The sequence below is a fragment of the Lytechinus variegatus genome, chromosome 6 (genome assembly GCF_018143015.1).
Source record: "Lytechinus variegatus isolate NC3 chromosome 6, Lvar_3.0, whole genome shotgun sequence".
Taxonomy (NCBI): Eukaryota; Metazoa; Echinodermata; class Echinoidea; order Temnopleuroida; family Toxopneustidae; genus Lytechinus; species Lytechinus variegatus.
Genome location: NC_054745.1, coordinates 9454246 through 9474222, shown reverse-complemented (window position 1 = coordinate 9474222; position 19977 = coordinate 9454246). Strand labels below are relative to the sequence as shown.

The window sequence follows — 19977 nt, the reverse complement described above, 5'->3', positions numbered from 1 at the left end:
TATTATTGTAAGAATAAATTCGATACTGATATAGTCCTATATTATACATTAAAACAAATAACGATGTATATACACCTTATTGTAGCAACATTGTCGTATTATGTCGTATCATACAGTACAGCGCTAATTTAGGGGTTAAAAGAGAGATAGACGGGGGAGGGGGGGTAGATGTATAAGGATAACTACGATGTGAATCAATAATGATCAGAAGAATACAACCATTTTCATCTCAAGAATATCACTTTAGCTAATGCCTCTGGAATAGACTTCCAGTTTACACACTGAACACAATTTGAAATGGAAACGAAATAATCAAATGGATTGAATCGAGTTCAATATTATATAAACATGAAACCACGAACAAAAGCTACATTATGGGCAGATATTTGACAAATTATCTAATTCTGTCTGTTAAACATTTTTTTTTATTTACAGCATGGTACGCTAGCCTATCATGTGGTTTTTCTATTGACATATGATATTTATATTGAAATTAATTTGACATAATTTCATGATGTTGATAAACATAACTGAACGTAGTAGGTGCGAACACATCATTAAAGAACGTCGACACAAATAACTATTTAAAAAAAATGTTTCACTTCCATATGATTGTTACTATAGATTTCCTAGTCAGGTAGCCAATGTTTAAGATATCATTCGTGTGGGGAATAAAATATATCAGTAACCTATGTTGAAAATAATAAGCGATATGAGGATAAGTAATAGTTGTACAAGCGAAGAAAAATGAACTGATTAAAATAAGTAATATGATGCAATACTTTCAGGAATCTGATGAATATACCGTGTGCTAAATATTTTTGAGAAAAATCTCACATATTTTGTTATACATGACTAGAGAATATTTAATTGACGAAAAAACAATTATACGAGGAAACATTATCCATTTCCCTTTATATTGTCATATTAATGCAGACTAAGCAATGACCTTATTGAACACCAATATTTACGATATTTTATCTTATTTTAATCTAACTTCATGAGGGGGGATTGTGTACAATACGAAACTTCAGTTTCATACCATTTTGACCCCTTCCCGCTTTTTTTTTACCATAGAATAAAAAAAGGAAATCAACCAGGGTACAATTTCTTAAAACCTGGCCATGATAACAACTCCAGTTTGAATATCAAATTTCATAGGATAAGCCAATCAGAAAGCAGAATCGTTATTGTCGTCATGGTAGTTGACTTTCTAGCAAAAGGTGCTATCATAGTCAACGTTTTTATAAAATGGGGTCCTGATTGATTAATTCGAATCAAATACCTTAAAAGCTGAGAGCAATTTTAATCGAGGAATAACCCGATCACTATTAGGAGAATAAAATCGAATGTAATTGAACGACATGTCGTTTGGTAAATGATCGGGTTCAGTTCACAGAAATCAGTTATTAACACGTTCAATACTGAATTCAGCCATTCTAAAAGACTTTCTAAAATAACCATCTGGTCCAAGTAGGCAATTCGCTAACACATTTTGCATTTATTTTGTTAAGGTTACGAGTAAACCATTCATTTTGGATCTGAGGGCATTCATTACAGACCTAAATCTAGACGAAATGGATATTGGCGACAGCTTTCTATTCGATATGGAATGATATAATATTACACACTGTGACCATGCGTATATGAATGTAGTCGTGTACATATAGAGCTTGAAGGATGAATATTGAAATGGAAGTAAAAGTGAAAACAAAACTCTGGTCTATATTTCTCTCAAAAATCCGATTTCATTCCTTTGATAGTCTAGATGATTTGCAAAGTGAATGTTTTCTTGTAGAGAAGAAGTTTGTCTCCATCACATCCTAAAAGGTTACCAGAAGGAGTAACGAGACAAGGGCTGAAAGAGCGAGAGCGATCTGATTTCACGTATTCCACGATCCTCCTTGCCTGGATGATACCATCACGTGACACCTGATCAACTGCGTAGGTCTTACGCGCTCTATCCCAATACGCGATGTAGAGTGTGTCTGTCAGTTTGTCAACGCGACAATCTGAACAGTCCCACTCATCACAGTGTATGACAGCCTTTTCTTCTCCTGATCGTGAGATGACAGTGTATTTAATACCTGTCTTCACAACGATATCACCTGATGACAAGGCTTGTATATCACCACACACCGTCTTACCCTGAATCGTTATAGTGTTTACTATCTTACCATCAGCAGGATTGATGACGTAGATATTAGACTGATACGACTCCGCAGCGATTATCATCCCATTCCTGTCAACATCAACATACACAGTATTACCGTCTCCATTCCTTGGTATGTTGATGTCTCTAATCACCTTCCATTGTCTGTCATAGAGAGTGATGAATCTATCCAACCTGTCACCCGTGCGATCCCTCCTCCTGTTACCACATACTATTACGTTACTGTCTATGGCCGCACATGATGTAATCAGCACACCTTCATCAATGACTTTCTCTGTGTGTTGAGTGTTGATGTTTGTAACATACATGTCTTTGTTACTGCCGTCTTTCACACATATCTCATCATCACTGACAAAACCACGCACATATGGTTTATTAGCAGCCGATGAAATGTGGATTGACTTGACAAGTTCCCATTTACCGACATACCCATCAATTCTACCATAGTATTCTCCACCTACTTCCCCCTCTACAAACTTCACTCTCTCAACTTCACCCTGTATTCGGTCAAGACAGTCGCTAACATCTTGATGAACATTCAAACTTAAGTTTTCATCAATAGATGCAAGTACTTGAGGAGCTTCATTCACCAATGTTTCATCATGTTGGTTTGTACGTGTGATGGTTAATTCAATATCCTTTATTGCATGCTGAATCTTACTAGTAAGATTGCTTATATTCTCTGAAACTATTTTGCTGATTTCATCTGTTTCCGATAAGCACGATGACAGTTTGGCTTTTTTGTCTTTGCTTATTTTCTGTTCCCGTTCTATCTCGACTTCATGATATCCAATATCTTTTTGTCGCCTTTCATTTATGACTTGTATTTTCTTATCGGCCTCCTTGTTTATCTCACTAATCAATTTCATATGTTCAAATTTTTTAACACCTAACTTTAAACGTGTATCTTCCAATGTCAATTTTATACTATCGTTGATCGTTTGAAGATGCTTACTTGATGAATTTGAAACATCATTTAGTTTCGATCCAACTGTCTTGTGTCTTTGTTTTGTTTCCTCTAACATGGCCCGTTTCTCCTTCAGCTTCTTCCTCATCTCACCTAGATCACGTTGTTTCTCTTCGTAGCCTTTGGTCGTGAAAATAGAACAGAATAGAAATGGTTTATTCGAACAAAAGAAATGTTCGGGCGACTAGAAGACATTTTGACATTGCGTTGCTCTCCTATTACATCTCTTTCAGGTTGAGACAAGGAGCAACCTATATCGTAGATAATAATTAAAAAACACTTCAATTCTGACTGCTTTAATCTCGTAAGACTGTTTTTTTTGTAATAATATGTATTAATCATTCATGTCAAAATCAAAGTGTGTACGATACTTTGTAAAATATAACAATTCAATATTAACAAAACACTGTTCTTAAAAGTCAAATAATTATCAATTTTTTAAATACAAATAATCTTAAAAAATGTCATGTTTAACATATTCAGTAACCAAAAATAACCATTTATAACTGATATATAAATTCACAAAATCATGCAATAATCATGCAGAAAATTTATTGTTCAACATTGATTAAACTGAATGAAATTAATAAAAAAGCGGAAAGGGTTCGAGAGCTCACCCCCCCCCCAACCCCACTGGCGGCGGAAGCCAATAAATTTAGGGGGTGTCCACCTGAAATTTTGGGATGGACACATGTAAAAAATAGGACAAGCGGCCAAAAAATTTTTGACGAGCAAAAAAAAAAAAAGGTCATCAACATAAATTTTAGGGGGGACAACACACGTTTCAGGTGGGGCCACGTGAATATAGGGGGGGACGCAGGAAAAAAAATTGACAAGCAAAAAAAAAAAAAAAAAAAGGTTATCCAAAAAAGAATTTTTGGGGGACCGTCCCCCCCACCTAAAATTTAGGGGGGGACACGTCCCCCCCGCTTCCGCCGCCTATGCCCACCCCCCCCCCCCCCCACACACAGACAAGACACAAACCATTAAACAGGACGAAAAAAAAATAACAACAGCAGAACAAAGGAAAGAAAGAGAGAGAGAGAAAAAAAGAATAAAGAGAAAGAAAGAAATGAAAGAAGTATCATGCAAAGTAAGAATAACATGCAAGTTTACGGTGACAGTGATCGATCGATTCCATGCACGGGCAGACGAGGGCACCCTTCCCTAACCTTCCCCATCCTTTTTATTTTCTTTAATGTTAAAAACCTTTAAATATTCCCTTTCTTATCGTGTCGCGTTATTACAATTTTCTTTTCTTCTTCTTCTTTGCTAATAAGTAATTTTTCCTTTATCTTTTCAGGAGTCGGTGGTTTACCTTCCCTCTCCCTTGATATATTAAATATTTGATTAGTAAAATGATATGATTAATTACATGTAATTGTAAAGTAAATGTTTTTGGTTATTTCCTCGAGACCAATATGGATTTCAATCCAGTTTTTTGAGAATTGGAAAGCTAAACAAAATACTACTCCGTTCCCAGAAATCTACTTTTTCACATTAAAAAAATAGATGCTTATATGTTTCTTCGTATTTTATATACAGAAAGAACATTTATCACTTGCTATAAAATGAAACCTGTATAACTGATGATTCAGAAAGATGACATTGTATAACATTTTAAATTGAAATTTTCTCAATTTGTTATCCAACGTACTAAAAAATCTAGGGGCGGTAAAACGTTTTCTCAATTTCTTTATTTGACAGATTATATAATAATGCTAAGTAATGAAAACTAATTATTTGTTCAGCAATTTGTTTTATACACCCTTTATATAGATATTTGGAAGTTACCGAGTCGAATTGAATTTTTTTCTCATAAAGGACAAATTCAATATTCAAGCCGTCCACTGAAGTATTCCTTCTTAAACTGTCTTTCCATTCTCTGGGGGCATGTGCAAAGATTTCTTGAATAACTGATAACTGATACTTCCTCCTCTTCCAATCCCATACATCTGAAATAATTATCCGGCTTATGAGCCCCCTTATCATCTGTTATGTGATGAAATTAAAAAAATATTTTGAGAAACAGATTTTCATGAAAAAAGTTTTTCCTTTCTTCAAAATACACTAATCATTAAAGAAAATTTCATTTATTTTACTATTTGTATTTTTTGATAAAAAATATTGTATCAGACCAAATACGTAACATTTCTCGGTAATATTTTGGTAATTTAACATCGACCATATCAGGGGAAAAATTACAGTAAAAGACCAACATACCACCGAATGTTCTCATGAGAAATTTAAAATATCTTTTCCATTTTGCTCTCTGGTCACCAGTAACTAACCTTTTAATTTACATCACTCTTTGCGCATACATTCGTAATTCCGAAGCTTTGTATTTTCGGAAGGTTCGTAATTCCGAAGGTTCGTTAATTCGAAAACGAAATGAGGTTCGTTAATTCGAAAACGAAATGAGGTTCGTAATTCCGAAGGTTCGTTGATCCGAAAAGAAAATGAGGTTCGTAATTCCGAAGGTTCGTTAATTCGAAAACGAAATAAGGTTCGTTAATCCGAAAACGAAATAAGGTTCATTAATCCGAAAACGAAATAAGGTTCGTAATTCTAAAGGTTCGTTAATCCGAAAACGAAATAAGGTTCGTATTTCCGAAAATGAAAATTATTCATTTTGGTAACAAAAACGGTGTTGTCATGACAAGATTACACGATATTATGCAATGATAGTAGTAACGATCGATGATACATGCGTGTGTAGTGGCCAAAAGCATGTATTTCATTAAGAATAGGCGCCCTGATCAAGCATAGGCTAATTTCGATTTTGAGCAATCTGAGCAATTGCTGCCTAAGCAAATGGTTTAAAGCTGCGGGGATCATGTGTTGGTCGCGTGCGAGTAACCTCTAGATAATAGGATTTGTATTGGAGGGGATGTCATTTTAAATAACAGTTTCTGCTGGTATAATAAAAATAAAAATAGTACTAATAATGATCCTTGTGAGATGTTGAAAACGCGAATCGCAAGCTCAAACTATAGTAGACATTTCATGTAACAAGACGTAAAATTAAACATTCTGAGCATTTTTTTGTAAACGTGAGAAAAACGTGTATCTTTCTAAAGAATTAACACGAGGGCGAGCTGTAATTTGTTTATATACTGACCTGGGCCCCGTTGCATAAAACTTTTTACCTAAGAAAACTTATGTTGTTTTCACTGGAGTTTTTGCCCTCTGCTGAAGGCATAATGGCGAAAATCAGAATAACCTTGGTTTTCAGTTTTTACCAGAGTTTTCTCAGGTAAAATGTTTTATGCAACAGGCTTCTAAGTAATCTTTTTAAGGACTGCATTAAGTGACTCATGAATAGAATATATATCTCACGAACTAAATAATGAGAGCGCGAACCGCAATCTTAAAATTTGTGATATTCCACCTGAAAACTACATTTTATATTTTTTTGTAACCAGGAATAGAATGAGTTCCTCAATGAACAATACTTGATGCGAGCGAGAAACGTCAGCCAAATTATTCCGATTTTCCAACCTGAAAACTGGACATTCTTAAGCATTCTTGTAAAAAGAAATAATAGCTGGGAGAACAGTTTTCAGAACTGAAGTGGCTTCCCAGGGTAAATAATATCTATATCATTATTATCATTATCATTCTAGGCCTACATGAAATTTCCAAAAGTTTGAGCACGTGATTCGCTCGCAACATCTCACAAAGATGCCCTTTTAACAGTAGTTGACCAAAAAAGCGAATTATACATCTTCAGATTTGATTTCTTCCCCCCCCCAAAAAAAAAACGCTTGCTCGCCACGCTCGCAGAAATGAAACGTAAATATAGTATTTATCAATCAGTGATCACTTATTTTTTTTGCTCAATTCAATTACTACAAAACACACAACCTCTTTACACAGATGATACACTGTGAAAAAATTGGGCAATATTTTACCCAATATTTTGCCCAACGTTGGGCCGATAGTCAACCCTACCAACTACTGGGCAATATTTTACCCAACGTTGTTGGGGCATTAATGTGCCCAACTGTTGGGTAATATTTTGAACTACATTTTGGGGGACATTAATTTGCCCAACTTTTTAATAAAGTTATTAACCCAACATATGGGCAAGGCCCACACTCACTTCGTGTACCTGGTCCGTGTCGATCCGGAGACCTTATCCGAAAGTGCTTTGCATGCACAATAACGCTGCATACAAGTGCAAGTGCATATCTCAAGTGAGTGAAGCAAAAACAAAACAGCGTCAGATATATGTCATGTATGTAGGCCTATTCTGACAAATTCCTTACAAATTATGCTTAACGTAAAGTCCAAAATAAAAAAAATAAAAAAACGTTTAAGCAACTCATCTATGAAAGATTCAGCGAGGCTCCCCAGCCCCCAGTCATCTAGAAGCTCCTCCATATCTTATCGACCGTGTGTAGCATCAAGAAGCTCCTTGGTAGCATGCTGCAAGCGCAACTCGTGATCGTAAAGTTTCGCAACATTTACCACTCAGCAGGGCAATTACTAGCCCAACAATTGGACATCTGTATTTTGGCAGCGGCAGAGTAAAATTTTGCCTAAGTATTGGGCACATAATGCCCAACAAAACAATAACCAACGTATATATTACCCAACAAAAAAATGCCCAACGTAAATTTACTTTTTTTTTCACAGTGTAATCTCATGCTGAAAATATACGTTTGCACCAAATTGTCCCTATTGGCCCCTTTTTTGGCTTTGCCCCCCCCCCCCCGAAAATATGTTCCGCCGCCACTGCTTGAAACACGCATCGTCTTCATGGCTAACTGCCAAAGTTCTTAAAATGTCCCCTTTAGATCAGGTCAGAGCTTATATATTTAACATTTCTGTTCGCAGTTATTATCTAAATTTAGTTACATAGGCATCTCGTTTTGAAGATCACAAACATATTGCCCATCATATTAAAAAAATATGTATAGCTCGCGCTCGCATTATTCAAAAAAGGGTTTATCATGTTATTACATATTTACTTTTTTACAAGTACAAAGCTAATTATTGACTGTTAGGACCCTTTCAAAGAAACAAACAAAAATCAACTTTAAGCTGTCGATCGAGGAAAACATGGCTGAAAAAATTGCTCCCCCCCCCCTATTTTACGAAAGTTGGATCCGCCAGGAGGGAGGCACGGGGCACTTGCACCCCAAAATGGAATTAAAAAAACAGGGAAATTGATATTTTCCAAAATGGGAAAGTTCCTTTTTCAAAAACAAATATGCCGTTTTTCGTGTTTTTCGAAATAAAATACTCTTTTTAAAGTCTACAAGTTAAGTTCAGTTTTCAGGCTGGAATATTGCGAATTTTCAGCTTGCGCTTCGCACTCTCATTGGTGAAATATGCATCCTAAAGAGGTCACTAAATGCTTTCTTTAACAGGTTCCTTTTCTGGTCGATCAGTATGTTTAAGCTCGCGTTTTGCGCTCGTGTTAATTTTTTTTTAGTTAGATGCACATCTTTTTAATGACAACAGAAATCTGCTTGGATTTTTAAAAACTTATTTTCATTTTTTATTAGTACCCTAAAGGTTTTGCTTGTGATTCACGCTCGCAACACCTCACAATAATGCCATTTAAAGGGGAATCCAACCCAAATAAGGACTTGTTTTTATAAGAAAAAGAAAAATCAGACAAGTTAATAGGTGAAAGTTTGAACAATATTGGACAAACAACAAGAAAGTTATGAATTTTTAAAAGTTGTAAATATTGGTAATCACTGTACCCATGGAGACTTCAAATGGCCGCATATGGGATGTCATAGTGACGTAAGGCAAGGACTACTCTTCCATGTACTCCAATACATATTATGGATAAAAATGTCATTTTCCCAAAAGTTTTATTTCAAATTATATTGTTCTTTCATAAGGACATAAAACAATATACTACCAGGATTATATTTAGATTACTGCCCCAGGGGAATAGGTACTTAGGAGAAAACCACAAATTCCTGATAATAAAGTACATGGCCTATGGGAAAGTTGTCCTTGCCCCTTGTCGTAATTTACTTACCCAGTTGCCAATTTGAAATCTACATACTATTAGTGATCTCAATTTTAAAGCAGCTATAACTTCCTTATCGCTTGTCAGATTTCTTTCAAACTTTCGCCATTCTGTTTAATTTATTTTTCTTCTTCCCAACACAACATTTTATGGCCAAGGCTGGATTCCCCTTTAAGAATAATTGACCCCCCAAAAAACGTTTACAACTTCACCTTTGAATTTGTTTTACCAAGCCGCTCGCTCATTATACTCTCCCCCAAAAATAAAGCCTAAATATACGTTTTGCCATAATAAGAAATCACTTCAAAGAAAGGTTTTCTCTACTTAATCACTATCAAACACACAATGACTTCAAGCAGATGATAATCTTAAGATGAAAATATCACCAAAGTGTCCATTTTGACGTATGAGTTTCATTTCGTGGCTTTACCCCCCAAACGAAAATTCGTTCGGCCGCCCTTGCCTTCCCATCCTCATAAAATTGAACGGCAACAGTTTCCCTCTCCCCCTTGCCTCTGCCTCTGCTTTCCCGGTTTTCATTTTTTCGGATTAACAAACCTTATTTTGTTTTCGGATTAACGAACCTTCGAAAAACGAACCTTATTTCGTTTTCGGATTAACGAACCTTCGGAAAAAACGAACCTTATTTCGTTTTCGGATTGACGAACCTTCGTAACAACGAACCTTATTTCGTTTTCGGATTAACCAACCTTCGGAACAACCAACCTTATTTCGTTTTCGGATTAACCAACCTTCGGAACAACCAACCTTATTTCGTTTTCGGATTATCGAATCTTCGGAATAACGAACCGTCGGAATAACGCCACAAATGTTCGGATTAACGACCCCTTTTTCGTTTTCGGATTATCGAACATCGAGGTATAGGCAATTTACGTATTTCGGAATTACGAACCTTCGGAATAAAGAACCTTCGGAATTACGAAGTGTAACCCGTTGTTTCCACCAAATCTAATAACTTTTTTTTATTTTACTCAAAATTTCTTTGAAATTCATTTCTTCAGCCACATCAGGATTTAGTGAAAAGTAAATACCCAGTATTTTCACAATATCAACTCTTTTACCGAATGGAAGCTGTCCCCCGATGGAACAGGAGGCCCTAGTATAGAGGCAAAATGAAAGTTTTATTTTTATTAATTTTCAGTCCGGATATTTTCTTGAACTTCTCAAGGATTATGTCTAATCTATCTATAGAGTCTAAATCTTGCACAAATATTGTCATGTCATCAGCATAAAGAACCTGCTTAAGTTCTGTATCGCCAAAGAAAATCCCCCTTACTGAATTATCGTTTCGAATAGCATGAGTTAGACATTCTATACAAAATATAAAAAGATATGGTGACAGGGGGTCCCCCTGCCGTAGCCCCCTCTCAACATCGAAATGGCCAGTTGATCTCCCTCCATTGAAAACGCAGCATAATGTGTTAGTGTAAATTATCCCTAAACATCGTTCAAAAACCTAATGAACAAAGTGCCTTTTGAAGAAAAGCGTGTGAAATTGATTGCTAATAACTAACCCGATTTATTAAAATGTGAGGTATGAAATATCATGTCATTAGTTAATCTTACTGCTTCACCAATACTTCTATCATTTAAATACCCTACCTGGTCCACTGAAATAAAGTTGCTCAGAATCGCTTTTATTCTTTTAGAAAGTATCTCAGTGAGAATTTTATAATCTACAATGAGAAGTGAAATGGGTCTGTAATTGCTGATGACTGTAGGGTCTTTATTCCCCTTGTGTATTAGTGTAATTACTGCTTGCCTCTGAGAGGGCGACAATTTGGTATATATCAAAACTATCATTAAGCCCGTTAATAACCGAATCACCTGCAACATGCCAAAATGTAATATAAAACTCGACGCTCAGTCCATCAATCCCCGGAGATTTATTAAGTTGCATTTCTTTTAAGATTTCAATACAATCACCATGGTTTATTTTTCCCTTCACAGTGATTACTCTGATTTTTGTTAGTTTTGGTAGGTTATTGGGAAAAAAAACGTATTATCGTCGCATAATCCTGCCTCAGATTTAGCGTATAATGATGAATAAACCTATCGAATTTCATTCAAAATATTAATTTCATCACTAATTATATTTTCATTCACCTTAAGTTTTTTATTACACATTTTTTCCCATTAGAATCTGTCAACTGTTTAAAATATGCGGTTTCTCTTTCCCCACTTTCAAACCACGGCACTCGAGATCTGATTTTTATACCTTCATTAACATAAGTGTACATTGCTTTTAATTCATTTCTTTTCCTGGTTAAAATGTCAACTGAATCCTTATTTTTATTACTGGCCTTTGTTACAGTTCTTCTTCTAATTTGACAATTTCCTTTTCCAACTTTGTAATCTTTTCTCTTCTTTCTTTTGCCTTTTTCTTTGAGTACTTCCTAGTAAAACTTCGGATTTCCATTTTAACATAATCCCATAAAATTCTGCTGTATATAATTTATGTTGATAACATCTGTTTCAAACGAATAATTTCCTCCTTCATACTTTTAACATATTCTTTGTCATTGCATAAACTGTTATTGAATATCAAATAACCAGTCTTAATCGTTGGTTTATTGCTGAGTGATCAAGTAATAATGAAGGTATTATTCAACACTTTTTCTTCTAAAATGTCTGAAACCACCCAGTAATCCAATCGACTTTGCATATACGGATTTCCTTGATGATAGGTATATTGTTTCTTGGCATCATTTTTAACACGCCATATATCTAAGGCCTTATAATCAATAAGAACATTTTCGAACATTAAACTAAGTTTAGAATGTTTCTTGTTGACATTTTTTCCATCATAATCTAAATAGATATCCCTAACCATATTGAAGTCTCTTCATATAATAAAAGGTTTATTTTGGAACTCCTTTCTTCCTAAAATCTTAATAATGGAATCCAAAAACTCAAGTTGCTCGTGTTCTTTACTACTAACAGGAAAATAAAACATTCCCCGTATTACTTCTTGGTTTGGCAAAGATCCAATAATACAAATGTAATTACCTCCTGTATCTATGATTGTATGTTTTATTGAGATATCAAACCCTTTATCTATTAAAATCATAACGCCTTTACCGTGGATTTTACCGTGACTAAAAATACAAAAGCCACCCCACATGGAACTCCAATTACTAACAATATCTTGAGTGCTAAAAGTTGGTTTATTCGATAATAATGACGATGCAGATGATTTTGAGGATTGCAACCTGTTTTTTTTTTCTTAAGTTGTTGATTATTATGATGCGGATGACGGCGTGAAGTCTATGGATGTAAAATATTTAGAGTACTGACATTGATGTTACACACAATTATAGGGAAAATAAGTCTATTAAATTACCTGAGATATTCTGAACCTTTTCTTCTCTCTCCATCCGACTGTTCGTATTAATGCTTTTCCGTAGTCTTTCTTCAAGGTCGCGATCTTCAATACTCGCTCCTGTCAAGGCTCTCAGTTGAGGAGGAAGAGAAGATTCTGGAACGTCACATCGAATAGGAATAACCCGCTCTTCTAAGCCTTTTTCTGTCGTACTTGGAAGCGACTGAATCGCCATCTCTATCGTCATAAGCTGTTCAATGTTGTTTGTTTTACAGTCATCTTTCGTGATCAAACATATCATGTGGGAGCATTTCAAGAGAGCATTTTCGATGCCTTTTGATACGAATTCCCCAAGTTTATGATCAAAACAAGATGTCATTTTCCATCCATTTGAATCAATACAATGTTTCATTTTACGAAAATTGTCTGTGTCTTTAGAAGATGCCCAGAGATAAATGTCGTAAAATTGTGAGCTCGTTGAATGGTCAGCACCGCTCGTTTTTCCGCACTTTCCGTGGGGCTCTCCAGAATGATCCATGGTGCCTTAAATTTAAAAATATATATATAAAAATACATCATAATATAGAGTTTTATGTACACACATCTAGATCTATGATTACGTATGGTAATATATTAAGGAGTGCCCTCATTTTGATGTTGGTCCACTGATCTAAATTGATGTTGGCTCGGAGGACATTTTAACATTACCCCCACGTCAATAAATGTTGTTGGGCCAATGCACCGTTCGACATTGCTCATAGTCGACATTCTTGAAACGTTTGCCTAATGTAGCTTTGCTAGCTGGGAGATCATTAAGAGGCGAGCGTGAGCTATAACACTTTAATTGTCATATAATGACCTAAATAATTTGTAAGTGACTACTACTGTCCGGAGCTAAAAAAGTGGATGAAATATTTTCAAAATCTCTTCCTTTCCCCACTTCCTTTATCACGCTTATTATTTTTATTTTCCTTCTTTACTCATCTTCTCTCTTTTTTATTATTTTTTTAGCTGGGGCAAGGCCCCCTTTGTCCCCCAAACCAAGCCTGTTCTCACATACACTCCTGCTCTCTTTCTTACTTCTCGACCACCTCCTCCCCATCTCTCACAACACACACACACACACACACACCCTCACAAATTCATATATACCCCGTTCATCATGACCCCTTCCTAGTTACTCTCTGAAGTTCTGGAACCATTAATCTATAATGGTTTTCCCAAAAGCTGAATCGATTCATTACGCACTCTTCATTGGCAATGCGATAGATGAAAATTGGCAACATTTCATTGCATTTAATTAGCAAGTTCCAATTAATTAGTATCTTTATGCATCATTAGTAAGTATCTGTTTAATTACAGATTTCTTGTTTATGTTATATTCATAATTTACTTGGTAAACAAAGTGATAAAAAATGATATGCATAGCGCGGTATAGAACTTTTTCTTCGATATTATCCAAAGCTTTAAAACTTCGTTATTCCTTATCCGATTTCGATGAGATTCTCAGTGTTTTTGTAGGGCTGATTTTGCTTTGTAATGTTTATCTGTTTAATTAAAACACCTAACATTGACATTATGCTTTTCATCTTTCCATACAGATTTATACGATATAGTATACATCTATGATCAATTCAGACTTCATTGTGTACTTACATGTACGGCAAAAAAACAAATGTACAGAAGAACATGCTGAGATCAAGTGTTTATTGTTCCCATCGCAAGGCGTCGAGAATTTATTTGAACGTTACATGAACTCTCGTAATTTCTTTTCTCTAACGTGAATTAGATTATTTTTAAATACATTAGCCCAATTTACATTAATATCAAGTTTGTTCTCCCAATGTAAACAGCATTTATTGGTGAGAGTATTTTTTGAGGGAAACAGGTTATATATAGTATTACTACTCAGATCACTGATGCATTTCCAACTTTTTTCCAATCATTACCTGGGGATCTAGATCCTCGATGATATACTGACAATTAAGCATTGTTTTACAGACTTTCTCATGAAATCAGTGTTCACTGCAACAACTGGAATTTCTCTTTAAAGTTAGGGTTAGACAAAAACACATCTTTCAATGTGGTAACAGTTCTAAAAATTTCCCAGGCCTCCAATATTTCTTTGTAAAAAGTTGGTATTTTCCTTTCGTTTATAATTTTCAGTGTTTTAATACTGAAATTACAATTTAAAAGGAACGAGATACCTCCTAGGAGGTCAAACCAATATGAACACATTTTTTTCCATATTGCTTTTTTGTCATTCCAAGACCTTCCTAACCATTTTAACCGAAAGCTTAACATTTGATGGTGAACATCAGTCATTTTTATTCCACCATTAATATAATTTTCTGTTAAAGTACATCTTTTAATTTTTTCTACTTTTCTGTTCCAAATGAATCTATACACTATAGTATTTAAAATTTTCAGGAATTTCATCGGAATGGAATCAACAATGCTTAAATGTATTATTTGACTAAGTGCTATACATTTAAGAATAATTACCCGACAAAGAAATAGTTAAGTTTCGTTTTGACCAGCTGCCAAGAGTCTTTTTCAATTTAGTTAATTTTTCTTCCCACTCTAAGTTTAGCGATTTGTCATTATCAGAATGAATATAATGACCTATGTATTTTACAGGTTTACAGTCCAAGATAAATTGTATTTTTTAATATATTTATTGCTTGTATCTCCTAACCATATCAATGCTGTTTTTTGTATTAATCTTTGGTCCTGCTATGCTACCAAAGGTTTTTAATTAATTTAATATTTTTCTTAACCATTTTTCATCTTGAACAAAAAATAGAGTATCGTCAGCATATTGTAAGAGTTTAAGTTGAACGTCATGTTCTGTAATTTCAATAGGTTTAATCTTTTTGTTTTCTCTTATACTAATTGCTAAAAATTCGGCAGCGATGATAAACAAAAGAGCTGATAATGGACATCCCTGTCTTATACCTCTTCCAATATTAAAACTTGTTGAGATCCAACCGTTTACCAAAACAGAGCTTGAAATGTCTTTATAAAGAACTGAAATCCATTTACGCAATGATTCACCAAAATTGAATTTTTCCAAACACACGTTTAAAGACCCAGACCGGACCCAAAAATGAAATTGACAAATTATATACCAATCGAAAGCTTATAAGCTACTAAATACAGCATTGTGAGCTTTATTCATTTTCACCATTCCCAGCTGAGTATTTTGCTTAAGAATATTCCAATTATCGGGCTTCGAACCCGGCTTAGAAAATAGGCTTTATTGTGCTTTTCAAATGCCTCGAGACCGTGACGTCACGTTGTGTAAGAAGCATCGCGATTCCATAGGTTTGTACACAGAAAAACTGGGTTATTTTTTTGCTTTCCAGATTACGCATTTCATTTTCTTCACTTCCATCACAGAGTGATATCACATATATTTTTTCCTACATACTTAAATTACGAAATCTACATTTTTGAACTAGTTTTTGCCATATTTTATTTCCTGCTTATTTGGCGTAGATTTCAAATCTATCTGCATTCAGATTATGTATCACAACTTTTCCTGACATAGCAATTTAGGCCCAATAAGAGCCAAACAAAGAAGTCACAAAAAAGGCAGTGAATAGTTGTAGGTTTCCATCAATTTCAACAGTGAATAATTGTGAGTGCCATTTTCATCTGAAAACGAAAAAAAAAAATTGGATTCATAATATAGAAATGGAAGAAAATACCCAATGCTTTTGTACACAAACCTATGGAATCGCAACCCTCCAGACACAACATGACGTCATCCTTTCCAGGCGACGTGGGGTGCTCAATCGAAGCGTACTTTGGAGGAGCAGTTTCTTTGATTTTTATCTAATATTTCTAAAAAAAATGGAAGGAGATGTATATAATATTTTTGGTATATTTGTATTGTATGAATCATTGCCTTTCTTTTAATATATGATTGTTTTTACACCGGTCAGGGTCTTTAAGAATTCTATCTTCAAAGCATCGAAAGCTTTAATTCGTGAAGTCTGCTAACATAATAGCACCTGTTTTACAATGCTTATTGAAAAAACCGATAACATCTTTTGTTAACCTTACATTACAAGCTGAGAGACGTCCCTTTATATACCCAGTTTGGTTTTCATGAATAATTTCGTCAACAATCTTATGGACTCTGGCAGCTAGGACAGCTGCTATTATTTTGTAATCACAGTTCAGCAATGCAATAGGTCTCAAATTCTTAAGTTCTTTGCAGTCACTTTTTTTTATAATAAAGTGATAAGACCTTTTCGCTGAGTATCTGTCATAATTCCTGACATGTAACATTCATTCAGACTTTCTGCGAGGAGGTCTTTCAACAAAGGCCCCGAAATTTGATAAAATTCAATCGAAAGTCCGTCTGATCCAGGGGCCTTATTTTTTGCATTGCAAATATAGCACGCTTACATTTTTAATGTGTTAACAATCCTTCACACATCTGTATAATTTCAGTTGTTAAATGATGGACAGTTTTAGATGATACGTAATTTTTCATAAAAATAATGTCATTTTCTTCATACGTTTCTTTTCTATATAATTCTGAATAAAAGTTTACAACCTCTTCTAAAATATCTTCATTTTTTTAACTTTCTGGTCCTTTTCACGTTTCATTTGTGAAATTTCTTTTTTCTTAGCATTATTTCTTTCTAACCCAAGAAAGTATTTGTTACTTCTTTCTCCTTCTTCCATCCATCTTACTCGAGCCCTAATACCAGCTCCTTTACAATCATGTTTATACATTTTATCTAATTTATCTTTTACATCAATATAGTTTTTATGCACGTTTTCATCATCAAAATTAACATCCATTTGTTTACTTAACGCACACAGGTCATTTTTTAATGATAGCTTCATATTTTTTCTCTGAAATGATTTTTCTCGACAATATTTTTGTGTGAATTCCTTTACTCTAATTTTAAAAGTTCCCATTTTACAGCTGCTGGTAAACTCTTTTGAGAGAACGACTGAAAATATCAATTATTTGTTTTAATAATCATGATCTTTTAAGACAACAGTGTTAATTTTCCAATATCCTGGACCTCTCTTATTTTTAGCGGTACATATTTTAATTGAAATTGCGTCATGATCCGCTCGTATTGCAGGACGAATATCAGAATATAAAGTTTTGTTTTCAATATTTTTGTAACGAGCCAAAAATCTAACCTTTAAGCTCTTTTTAGATGTCTGTTTCTCCAAGTAAACTGTATGGTATTTGGATGCATTACTCTCCACATAACAAAGAGAGAGTGTTTCTTAATGATTTTTTTTAAGGTTCGTAGATTTCTTATAATATAGAGTTTTCATACCTTGTACATTTTTATTCATGTCTAATACACAATTCCAGTCACCTCCTCGAATTAAATCACATTCTTTAAGTGTCGAATACTTTTTATTCAATTGACAATCTAATTTACCAGAAACCACTTCTCTCTGCTGTCTTTGAGTTGGAGCATATGCATTTACTAACATTACATCAATATCATTTACTTTTGCGTGCAATATTAACAATTGCCCATTCATTCGAGTTTTAGTAACAATATTTTGTACATTTAGTCTGTCATTAAAGAAAAAAGAAACACCTCGAGAGTGATTGCATGCATGATCGAAAAAACATGGCCCACGCCATTCGCTTCTTATGATATTTTCAATGTCTGATGACCAATATGTTTCTTGTAAAAATAAAACATCCACTTTTTGGTTCTTGACCCACTGAAAGATTTGATTTTTTTCTTATTTGGTAATCCTCTCACATTTAAACTTAGAATGTGACAATTTGACATGAAGTTGAATTGATTGGGGAAAAAAGTAGTTTAATAACAACAAAAAAGAAAAAAAGTGTTTATTGTTCTTCGCCTTATTTCTTCTTTGGAAGTTTCTGTAAAGATTTTTGTTTTCTCTTCTGCTTCACGATTGCTCTCTTTGTCTTCGTTGTATTCTTCGGTAATTCGGGAGATTCGGCAGATAACTCTGACAACTCATGAACAGTGACGTCATCCTCGCTCAGCGTAACATCACTGGAACTATCGTCCGTTGCTATGGTAGAATAGAGAGATTTCGATTGTCTGCGACTGGAACGTATTCCTAGTTCACCGGAAGTGGTGACACCACTCGTTCAGTATCACGTTCGTACATTGATGAAAACAGTTTTAGGAGCAGTGAACGTGAACGACGTAGCAGTCCTCTTCCCCTTGCCTTTCCCTCCTTTCACCCCTTTTATTATTTCCCCCAGTTTCGACTTAATCGACGTACCGTACCAGACCACAGCATATACCAGCGTGATAGCGAGCGGGCCGTGGGCCGATGCTCGGCCGGAGAGTCAGGCGCAGCATCACCCTACGAACCAGTGGAGCGACAGAGGGTAAAACACTTGCACTAGCTCTTGCGCAAAAAGCAAAAACACAGTTGTTTGGAAATAGAACATCAATTACCTATCGGATATGTAGTGTCTGAAAACAGGACACACTAAATGTAATGGAAAAGCCGGTAACAAGCGGTAATTTGCAGTTTACCAGCCCTGCTGAATCAACGAAACTCAAGTGTTCATGCGGCTTCATTCATTTTTGCTAAGCTTGGATGACGTCATCATGCACGAACAAGCGCTCGTTCGAGCACTATGACAACGAACGTCAAAACCTTCAAATACGAGTCACAGATTTGGGCAGTGAACGTGAAGGCTCGTTGCAGAATACTTCGCGCATGCGCAGTGCTCCCAAAATCCCTTATTCTCGTACTTCCACGTGGCTCGTCTCAGAAAACGAAAGGTCTCAAATGTGAACGGAAGACTCCACGTGTCTCGTGATCAGGTGCATCAGAAACATCGGCTGAAAGAACTGTGGCATTCGATCCGTGTGTAGTCAGCGTCACTGTAGTGGCTGGGTCTCTCACTGCTGTACTGCGATCGCGATCTCCTGTGAGGTATTGTGTGATCTTCGCTTGGGATGGCGTCTGGTTGTCATGGTGCAGCGAACTCGCTTGACGTTTCGAAGCTAGAAGCCGGTCTATGGCTTGTTCCGCTGGGCTGGCTGTGGCTGCTGTACGATCTTCGGCGTGGCTATCAAAGGAACTGCTCTGCGAGGTGGGCGTGGCATCAAACGGGCACTGCATTTGAAGATGGCCTTGTTGTTTACATCGACGACAAACGACATGATTGCTACACAATGATCGGTGATGACCTTCGCTCAGACATCTTGAATACACCACAGTAGATCTATGGGTAGATGGGATCTGGCCAAAGTGAAATATCTTCCCTTTGAAGGGGCCAAACGTCATGAATCCTGGCAAGGGTTTGGGGGTGGCTGTATATACACAACCCTGTCACCAGTGAAGCAGTCCGTCAATTGACCACCCACCCTTAGCCTTTGGTAAATTATAGGTCCAAGTATCTTACAGTTCAATTTATCAAGTTCATCAGCTATATCAAAGTGTCATGTGCAGATAGAGGGACATCTCTAATCACTAGACGTAGGCTATTTTCTTTCCGAGTG

General features: G+C 35.5%; 1 pseudogene; it reads right to left on the bottom strand.

Annotated features, from left to right (window-relative positions):
- Positions 1 to 1764: 1764 nt before the first annotated feature.
- LOC121416802 lies at positions 1765 to 12716 on the bottom strand (annotated as a pseudogene).
- Positions 12717 to 19977: the final 7261 nt, after the last annotated feature.